Source organism: Chiroxiphia lanceolata, chromosome 18 (genome assembly GCF_009829145.1).
Source record: "Chiroxiphia lanceolata isolate bChiLan1 chromosome 18, bChiLan1.pri, whole genome shotgun sequence".
NCBI classification, from domain to species: domain Eukaryota; kingdom Metazoa; phylum Chordata; class Aves; order Passeriformes; family Pipridae; genus Chiroxiphia; species Chiroxiphia lanceolata.
The window spans coordinates 6,877,568-6,887,810 of NC_045654.1; the positions used below are offsets into that span (position 1 = coordinate 6,877,568).

The 10,243-nt window shown below is 49.8% G+C and overlaps 1 long non-coding RNA gene across 1 annotated transcript; it reads right to left on the reverse strand.

Moving 5' to 3' along the window:
- Positions 1 to 242: 242 nt before the first annotated feature.
- LOC116795973 lies at positions 243 to 6,026 on the reverse strand. Its single transcript, XR_004360212.1, has 3 exons — positions 5,964 to 6,026; positions 1,880 to 2,062; positions 243 to 360 (listed from the first exon to the last, which is right to left on the reverse strand). It is a non-coding gene; the product is annotated as an uncharacterized LOC116795973 (long non-coding RNA).
- Positions 6,027 to 10,243: the final 4,217 nt, after the last annotated feature.

Sequence of the window (10,243 nt, forward strand, 5' to 3'; positions counted from 1 at the left end):
TCAGCTCAAGGTGTGCTGGGAACATAAACCAGGCACATACAATTACCTGGCAGGATAACAGACCAGGACCAGCATCCTTCAAGGCCAGGGAAAAGACAGAACACGCTGTGGGCAAGTGACTGTTCAGATATGGAGACATGGAGTGATTTTATTTTCCTTGGTTAGAGGCATCCTAACCATAAGCCATTAATTTGGGGAGAAATTCCAGGCATTCCTGTCCCCAGATGCTGCCGGGTCTCCCTGATGGTGTGTGTAGATCTTCTGTTCTTGGAGATCCACACACACTTGGTCCTCTTCTTGGTTAGTCCTGGTAACTTCTGTGTGAGAGTGGGCTCTGCTCATGGGGAAGGTTTGAGGTGCCTTGCGTTTAATGAGAAACAGAAAAGATTAGGTTGTAGCAAGGTATTTAATTATTAGGATATTACTGCTCTGGCTGCATTCTTTGCCTCTCCATGTGGGAAGTGCCAAAATACATGTCACCTCAGAGGGCATATTTTCTGTAGTTTTCAGAGCTCCTACAATGGCAGCTCATGAATATTTACTGAGCTGCTCAGATATGCAGCGGTGGGAACAAATAAAAAAACCCTTGTATTTGCATCTCCCACAGACACTAACAAACCATGTGGCTCTGGTAGGGAGAAGATGGGAGATTGCTGTTGCCTTTCCAGAGGGATAGAGGAAACAGCTTCTTGTATAATGAGATTGACTTTTAAATTGAAAGTGGTGCTGGTTGTGCTGCAGTTCATACTTCCATGCTGTGCATTTGCTCCCTAGGCTCTAACATTAAGACATCTTATGTACAAGCTGGGAGGATTCAATTAGAGTTTCAGTTATTAATCAATCAATTAAGCCACAATCTTTGGAATATACATTTTCACTCTTAAAGAGGTGTGATGCTGGCATGATGAACTTCAGGGACGCCGTTTCACCTGGACACACAGGTGGGTGTCTGTGCAGAACTTCTGGTGCTGATGCTGTGCCAGGGCCATGCCGGGCTCCTTTGGCACCGTGCTGGGCAGGGAGAGCAGCAGAGCCCAGGCAGCAGAGACTCGGATTGAGTGCCAGGAAATGCCAACTCAGCTGGCACCGAATCCTTTGAGAAACATTCAGCCACACTTTCTTTGTTGCCAAACTGGAGCTGCTTTGCCTGGACCTGGCACATGGACAGAGGAGATGGACAGCTCAGCTGTGCCGTTGGTCTCTCACTGCTGCTCTGACAGTGGCTTCGTGATCATGTTGGAGGAGATCCTGAAGCCTTCCTTGCCTCAAAAAAACTGTATGTGAGTTGAGAGACACAAGAAGTGTTGCAAAAGAAATGCTTGGGGCATTCACAATTAACCCGTCCCAGTGATGCCTCCAGCCTCAGTCATGATGTGGCTGGCCTGAGATAAGGAACAGAGGAGCCACTCTGTCTTAACCCAGCAGCTCCAGATGCTGCCCATGACCTGTGCACACACCTGCACAAAGCTCCAAGGGAAGCAGAGTGAGAGCATCCCCCAGGTGAATTATCTGGGCATCCTGGTGTCCCACTGGTTTCATTCCATAAAAAAACTTCAAAGTGGCAATATGTGATTTTTTCCAAGGCTCACAGGTAGCGAACAGACTCAAAATTGACTGCACCATCCAGCTGCTCTCTCCTCTCAGCCCCTCTCCCCTGAGATTCCTGCCCCCTGTCCCCTCACTGCCCCTGCTCTGCTCTGGGTGAGGAAGAGTCAGATGTGATGCTACAAACCCTGCACTTGTTCTCCCAAATCTCTGCCGTTTTCCTTCTCTGAACAGGGACTGAAGGCAACACTTCCAGGTGCTGCGAGAGGTAGCTCGTCCTTAATTTTTGTAGTGTGTTTCAAAGGCTGTGTGTTAGGGTGAGATTCACACACACCTGGGGCCAGCAAGAGCCACAACATCCCTCATGCACAGGTGTTTCTTTGTTAGTCACTCCTGCCCAGCCCTTGCTGGACAAGTCCATGTTCATGGGCTGCATGGTGAAGGGAGGAGAACTGGCAGCAGCATTCGGAGCAGGAGTGATTCCCTGTGTCCTAGTGCCTGGGATATTTAATCCAACCTGTAACGAGAAGTCCAGGGGAAGGGTTTAGAGAAAATAAGCTCTGTGGTTTCAAGCTGAAGTTTGAACACTGGAAGAGAAGTAAATGTGCAAGTGCTGTCTATAGGCAGGGAAAAAAAGCCAAGGGGGGATTAAATGGCAATGTTACCTTTACTCTTGTCAAATACCTAAGTAGAAACATTGGTTAATGCCCTTAAAAAAGGCCCATTACCACAGGGCAGAGAGTCAAAGAGCCTGGCTGCCCTAATACTCAGTTATCTCGTTCCCGGATAATGGAATGACCCCTCGCCTGCCCGAGCTGTACTACGATATAATAGCATGAGCCGTGTGAATAAAGAGGTTATTTTTGGAATCCAATTGAAGCAGTGCTGGAGCCGGTGTGACAGGGGAAGGATTGAACAAGATGCAATGTTCTAAGGGAAGGGGAAAAAATTGAATTTTGGGGAAGGTGGCACTGGCAGTGAACTGTGCAGAGAAAGGCGCCATGGTGCTGCCCGAGCAAGGTGCCAAGGGACAGGCTGGGGGGAAGCTGGGGCTGGAGACTGATCCGGCACAGAGCAGGGGCTGAACCCCAGAGGAGCAGGGGAGCCAGAATCCCCCCATCCACTGAGCAATGGGTGGCTGTGGCAGCCCTGGGCAGGAGGGGTCAGTGGTGCCAGTGGCTGGGGATGGGCCATTGCCAACACCCCGCTCAGCGCCGGTGCCCCGTCCTGTCCCTGCCCTGCAGCCTGCACACCTTGAAGCTCTTTTCATGCCCCTTAAGCATATGTACAAAGGTAAAACACAAAATAATGCTAATTCTGATGCACAGTATCCAACACACAGGACTGCAGTTCGTCCAGCAGTGAGAGACAAGAGCATAAGAGATTCAGCATAAACAGAGATGAAAATGAATATTAATTTACAAAGCAGCACAAAGACAATGGGATCCAAGGAGATTGATATCACAAACTCCCCTTATTCAATCAGATTAGGGTCTCATCTTCCCCAAACACCAATTGCTAATCTAGATTTGAAAGACAAATCCTCTTGCAGAAGGGCTTTGCCTTTATCTTGTCCCTCTGATGCCTCTACTTAAGATGTTACTACAATTTTGGGGGAGTTGGGAGGAGGGAACCTTCCAAAGCAGCTTTTAACTGTTGTGATGCCAAAGTGTCATTGAACAGTGGTAGGGTCTGCAGAGCAAAGGCTGTGCCTGTGACAGTGGAAAACATGTAATTCCTGAGAGCTTGGCAACTCTGGGGAAACCTATATGGCAGCAGACACCAGCCTGCCTATTCTGTCTCCCAAAGAAGGGAAGCTGAGGTGTGTGGGGGAAGCACACCTCTCCTCCGGCAGCTCAGGTGTTCCATAATTGATGCTGAATGGAAGGAAATGAAACCAGGAATTCTTTCTGAAGAAGTTAGGGCTGGTGGCTGATACTGCAGACAAGTTAAAACAAGGTGCAATTTAGCTGGGGACAGGAAGGCAAAAGCCATTTGAGTCAATTTTCATGGACCCTCTTTGGGCCATGCAGGACACACCAGGATCTGCTTCCCTCCTGTGAGGTGTTTAATCAGTAAGTTTTTTTCACCTCTTTACAGGAACAAGGCAAGACCACCTTATGTTCCCTGGCAAAGCCCAGGCTCTGGCTCAACAGGTGGGTGACAGTGGCTTGGTCTCTGGTCACCAGCACAAGGAAGCCATTGGGAAGAGACATTTCCATATGCAATGTGCAAGTTGAAACAGAGCTGTGGTCGAGAGCCCTGAGCCCCATCCTGGAAAGGGCAGCCCAATCCCAGGAATGCTCTATCCGTTCTCCGCTGTGCCATCCCTGGCACATCCCACGAGCACCCGGCTCCTCTCCCTGGTGACGCTGAGGGATGTGCAGAACTTGAAAGGAGCTGTAATTACTGTTGGGGTTTAGATGCAGTTGGTGTTTTACTACTTAAAAGCAATTTAATTGAAAAAGCAAAATTGCCTTAATTTGTATCAAGATACATTATTAAATACACTTCATGGCTGAACTCACAAGCGGAGCCTGTGATCTCGGCAAGTGTAGGGAGAAGCCGCTGGGGTGGGCATGCTCCAAGACCCTGCAAGATCTTCAGGTCTCCCCCAACACCTGAAAAGACAGGTTGGTGCTACAAAATTCACAGGTTGCAAATAGCATGTGATAAAAAAGTGAAATTTTTAAGACGCTAATTTACCTGTACCTGTCTAGTAATTACGTATTTTATTGGTGTAGCATGTGCAGCACGATAAATGCTACAGATTCAAAGTGATGTTGCTTCTACTCTCCATGTCGAGTGTTTCTGACACATGCACGCATTTCAAGTAGAATTAATTTTTTTTCTATTTGATGCAAATGCCTCTCTATTCCACCGCGGTTGAGTAAACTGTGTATTCTCTCCCTGTCAATGATCTCCTTGGAAATAGATGTCAGCCAATCAGTCTGGTAAAAAAAAAAAAAAAAAAAAAAAAAAGCCACAACACGCCCGACAAAAACCCAGCGACCAAACAAACCAGCCTCTCCAATTTACCGGGATCCGCTTCGGAGGGAGACAAAGAGCGGCGGCTGCGCAGTGCCGTGGGCAGCTCACCCAGACGGCACCGGGGCAGGGAAATTCACGGCGCGGGCTGACGGGGTGGGATGGGGGAATCCAGCTGAGGCGTCCGGCCGCGCGTGATGCTATGGCTTTTCAAGTGTGGGTCTGCCCCAACCCCTTCTCCTCTCCTGGTTTTCCCCCTGCACGAGGTTTTAGCTTTTAAGGATAAAAGAAAAACAAGTTTTGCCCGAGAACTTGAGACCACCAAACCCAAATGAGATTTTAGCTGTGGTGATGGGGACAGCAGGGGAAAATATGAACCTGATTTTGTTGGAAGCTTAGTTTCGGGGATGAAATAAAAATGCCAAAAAAGGACCTCACAGCCCTCCTTCCCTCTGAGTGCAGACCACGGTCGATCGTGGTGAGCCTCTGTTTGAGGGCTCAGGTGGGTTTTAATGGAAATGCTGGAGGTTTTCAGCACCTGCCTCTGGTGCACAAAGAGCCCCTGCGAGGCCATGGCAGGGCCAGGTTCCCACGCTTGCCACTGAAACATTCACCGTGGTCCTGCTCATCTGGGAGTGTTGGGGGGTTCCATTAGAATGCACGGCTTATTGCACCGTGAAAACGCTCAGAAAGGGCACGGGGAAAAAATTAATACCCAAATGATCTGATTTTGTGAGAGTTTAAGCACTTGTTCGTCGTAGTCCCCTTTGAAGCTGATCAGTATCACGCCCTTTGCTATTAAAGTGATTTTTATCAGGGTTTGCTGTGCTCCCCTTTTAAGGGGCTCGTTTGCCGGGCGCGGGGAAAGACGCTCACACGCCACGCTTTGCTTTCTATTGTTGTTCTTATTTTACTACACAGGGGAGAAGTAATCTTTTTTTCCTCCCCTTGGCCTGGAGCTATTGTACATATGCAAATGTGACGATGGCAGCCAGCTATTTATAGCTCGAGTTCCTGCTACACTTATCACAACCACTGCAGACTTTTAAAAGCAGAACCCACACACACAGTATTTTTTCCCCAGGATATAAATTTCCCATCCCAATGCAGCCTGGCCCGTCGCATGCAACATTGATTGTCTGTTATATTACATTTATTAAGGAGTGATAACTTGTAATAATTGGATGTTAAATTAAAGAACTCTTTCCTAGTTATTGCCGTCTCAATTATAATTGTCATTTGCTGGCAGTTATGATGATATATGAGGGTTGTATTTTACTCAGCCGACCATGACCCGGTGAGTAATATTCCCTCAGCTATAGGGGCACTGATGCGCTCGCTGGCTCTTAATGCAGTAGCTCAGGAGCTGATTGGAATATTAAGTTTCCACGAGAGTAGGAGACGCAGAAATCCACATGGATATACATTACCGCACAGCTGAGAGGCCCCTCCGGCTATTTCTTTTTCTCCTCACTGGTACATGTCCAACTCGTTTCAGCTTTGTTTTATGGTTATAGGAATCAGGTTTATATGGTGAGTTATAAAGTAATAAAACAGGGGGGAAAGGGTGTTTGTGGTTTCATTTAAGAATAACCAGTTATAATTAACCTTTGTACCAAAATGTCAATATGTGTAAGGGCACTGGAACAGCAGTGATAGCGGGTCCTCGCATCCAGCCATCACACAGAGATTGCTGCTTGGCTGGTGGGTTTAGTGCTGCTGGTAGAAATGGGGCAGTGCTGTGCTTGAGTGCCTGGTGGGGAGCCTGAGCAGGGATGGGGAGACCAAGAGGGAATGGGGACACTGAGCAGGGATGAGAAGCCTGAGCAGGAAAGGAGAGCCAAGGCGGGGATGAGGAGCCTGAGCAGAGATAGGGAGTTCAAGAGAGGATGGGGAGCCTGAGCAGGGATGGGGAGCCCCAATGAGGATGGGGAGCCTCAGCTGAGCTGGCAGCAGCACCCAGCATCCATTCCTGAGCCACCTGTGATCATCCCCAATGCAAGGGGATGCTTTGCCCCTGAAGGCAACAGCCTTCTCCTGCTTTGATCCCCCAAACCCCCAAAGACAAAGGATTTATCAGCCCTCTCCAGGGCTTTCTTCTGCTCAGATGACTGTTGTGAGGAAGCAAGGAGGAGGGGTGTGGTGGTCTGGCTATGGGCAGCACACAGGGCCAAGCTTGTGTCTTTTGGTCACGATAAGGTTTGTGGAATTCTAACCTGGAGGGAAAGCCCCGAGCTGCTGCAGGGGTACGGCAGCGCTCAGGGGGCAGGAGCAGGTCCCCTCACACCCAGAAATCAGTTCCCTTTTCTAAGAATTAATTGTCCTCCGTATGGTTCCAGGATATTTGCACTGAGGAGCGATGCGCTGCCCTTAATCACAACAACAGCAACGCTTGGTATGAGCAGGAGGGGTTTGAGCAGTCATTAGGCGTCTGAAATCGTGGTGCATATTAATGGGCAAATAACGTGTCTGAGCAAGGAAAAATGTGTCTCTTGTAAATTACATTTTTAAAAGTTGATTCAAACTAAGCGTTGTGCCATAAATCTGTTAATTTTGGCAAGAGTCTGGAATGAGCAGGGGCGACTCAAGACTTTCTTCAAACAGCTTTTCAAAAACTGCCCACCCACTGCCGGGAGACACGGAGCGGGAAGGAGGGGACGGAGCATCCATCCCTTCCTTTCCCTTCTCTTCTCTGCCTCCCCTCTGTCCCCGCGCTGCGGGCTCAGTACTGGCCACTGCTTTGTGCAAGGGCAGAAGAAAATCACAGACATTTAACACAGTAAAATAGGGGAAAATCTTGATTTTCAAACAAAACAACTGCAGCAAACTGTGGTTGAGGATTATTTGAATCCCCTGTGGGCTGTCCTGGTGAAATCCCCTTCTTGAGGCTGCTAGAACATCAGGCAGTGCACAGTGACAAACAGACATGATGTCCTTCCCTGCCTTTTCCAGAACTGCTTTAATGGTTGAGAACTGGTGAGATGAAAAATTTGCCTGGAAGCAGAAAAGCAACCCCCAAATCTACAAAATATGCGACTTCTGCTACAAACTTGCAAATGGGCCCATATGTGATCAGTAAATGCTCTCAGATCCATGGATTTGCCTGCATTCATTTGGGCTGGAGCCCTGCCAGACGCCGAGCTGCGCAGCGTGTCACCGCTCCTCCCGGGAGATTGGGAGATCGGCGCCACAAAGCACTGGTGGTGGGCAGAGAGTGGAGCCCCCCACCTTCCTCATGGAGAGCCCCCACCTTCCCAAAGGAGAGTTCTCATATTTCCTGTGGAGAGCCCCCCACCTTCCTGATGGGACTCCCACCTTTCCTGTGGAGAGCCCTGGCCTCCCCTGCATAAAGCCCCCACCTTCACTACTGAGAGCCCCCATTCCTTCCCAAGGGGCCCAAACCTGGCTGGCTGCAGCCCCTAGCACTGTCAGAGCAGAAAGGGAGTGGACTGAGGGGACTTTCCCAGGAGCAGCTGGAAGCTCATCACCCATTGCTCTCGCCGTTGCTGAATCCAGGGCTCTCCTAGCAGCATTCCCTGGCCAAAGCCAGTCTTCCTGCATGTCCCCGATGAACTGCACATCCCATGTTGGCAGAACCCTGTCCCAGAGCAGCTATGTGTGCTCAGAGTAAAGACCTGCGAACCATAGAGAAGCACAAAAAGAGCATCTCATACCTGATCTGGTCCCTGTTCAAATCAAAATGGCAAAGGGGAGGGTGCACGAGGGAGGCAAGAGGATGGGGGGAGCCCCCAGGAGTTCTCCAACCTAGCAGACACCTGCTGCTCCTCCTGCTGTGCCCTTTGTGTCTTCCACCACTCTTCCAGCCCTGGCTCTCCCAGAAGTCAAATGCTGGAGCGTTTTTCCTGCCCAGCTACAGGACCTGCCTCCTTCATTACAACCCACTAATAGCTTAACTTTACCATGATCATGCTCCTGTGGATGCTGGGTAGAAGTGGCTCTTGTTGTTAACCATTTATTACCTGGGGAGTAATTTTCAGCATGTTCCACATGATTATTTCCCAACACTGCAATTTGGGACTCATTTGGTGGCTGGAAGGATTGTTTCTCACAGAGGTGACCTCCCTGCAGCTCGCTGCATGTCAGGGTTTGAGGAATATACTTGAGTTGATGGGTAGGTTGTGTGCATCCCCTGACCTCAATCGTTTTCACACTGTGAGAACTGCTGGGAAGTGGTTTGACACAAAGTGTTTATAATCTCCATCAGAAGGAAGAGAAATGATAATGGGCCCGTCTTAGCAAAAAGGAGACAGCCACCAGCCTCCCTGCTATGGTGGCCTTAAGCTCTGCTCTGATTTGAGCATTATAATTAGTAAAGAAACAAGTTGTAATTAAATTAGGAGATTGAAAGGCAGGAGCACAGCCACCACAGAGGGTGGTTATGGGAGCTACTGCCTGGCAAGAGGAGCTGTCAGGGGCAGCACAGCTGGGACCACGATGGAGACTTTGTTATCACCTCACTCCTCCTGCACTGTGCAGAAATCAGGCACTGGAAACCAGTTAGAGTTCTCCATAGAATGATGAATTCCAGGCTTGTGCTATGACATCAGGCTCCTGACCCTGGAGCATTTGATTTTTGTAGTCCTCACTGGCATATGGGAGCTGGGGCTGGTGATGTGGGAGTGTCTGGTCCCCAGGGACCCCTCCAGCACTGGGGTCCCCATCAGAGTCGCTGCACATGCATTTGGTGCGAGGTCTCTCTGTGCCCTTGTTTTGGACCAAGAAAGGGCTCTTTTGGGAAGGAAGCACTGCTCGGCAGAATTGCAGCACCCAGTGGCATGGGCTCCTGTAAAGTGTCCTTGGCATTCATGTCCCCTCAGCCCTCAGTGCCACCCTCTTGCTGGCCCCCAAGCCGGTGGCTGTGTGTGCACACCCGAGCCCTTCCCCTGTGAGGGCAGACTGAGCTGTTACTGGCTGCACCAGCCTTCTCCTGAGCACCAACACACTGGCACAGCTGACCCTTTCCTGGCCCTTTCCTGAGTGGGAGAGACCTGCAGAGGGGCAGGTCTGAGCCTCCCTGGGGGGCACCAGGAGCAGGGGTGGGACCCAGTGCTGAGGGTGCTGCCGGCTCCATCTCCTCAGCAATGCAGCCGAGATGCTCCGGCCGTGCAGATTTATTTCCTGGCTTTTAGCCAGCCTAGGAATGAAAATACTCTAGAGGGTGAAAGGCTCATAGTCGAGAGCTCTTCACCTCTTCCCTGAAAGGACCTCTCATCCTCATTCACTCAGGGGTTTATTACCACTCCACTGCCTGAGAATAACTGTTTGCAAAGACAGAGCTTGGAAAAAATAAGCCGCCCAGGTGCCGGAGTGCTCAGACCTGTCAGTGCTGGATTCAAAGCAGAATCAGTTTGGGTCTCTTCTTCCTTCTTTCGTTTGAATCTAGAGGAGCAGGCAGTGGCTGTAGCTGATAGTTGGCCACCAAAGAGGTTTTACCTTTAACAAGTGTGAAGAAATGATGGCACCTTCCCCAAGAGAAACCCATAAGTGGGATCCACTGTGGAAACAGCCCTGTGGGATGTCGGACACCTGCTAACAACAAGCATCCAGTTCTTCTTAATAAGCCACAGGGAGGTTGAGGAGGAGGAGGAAAACAGTCGTATTCCCACCACAACCTCCCCTTGAGTCCTCACACTTTGCTGGTCCCTGCCCAGCTCTCCCTGTTTTGCATCCCAAGGTAACAGCACCACAC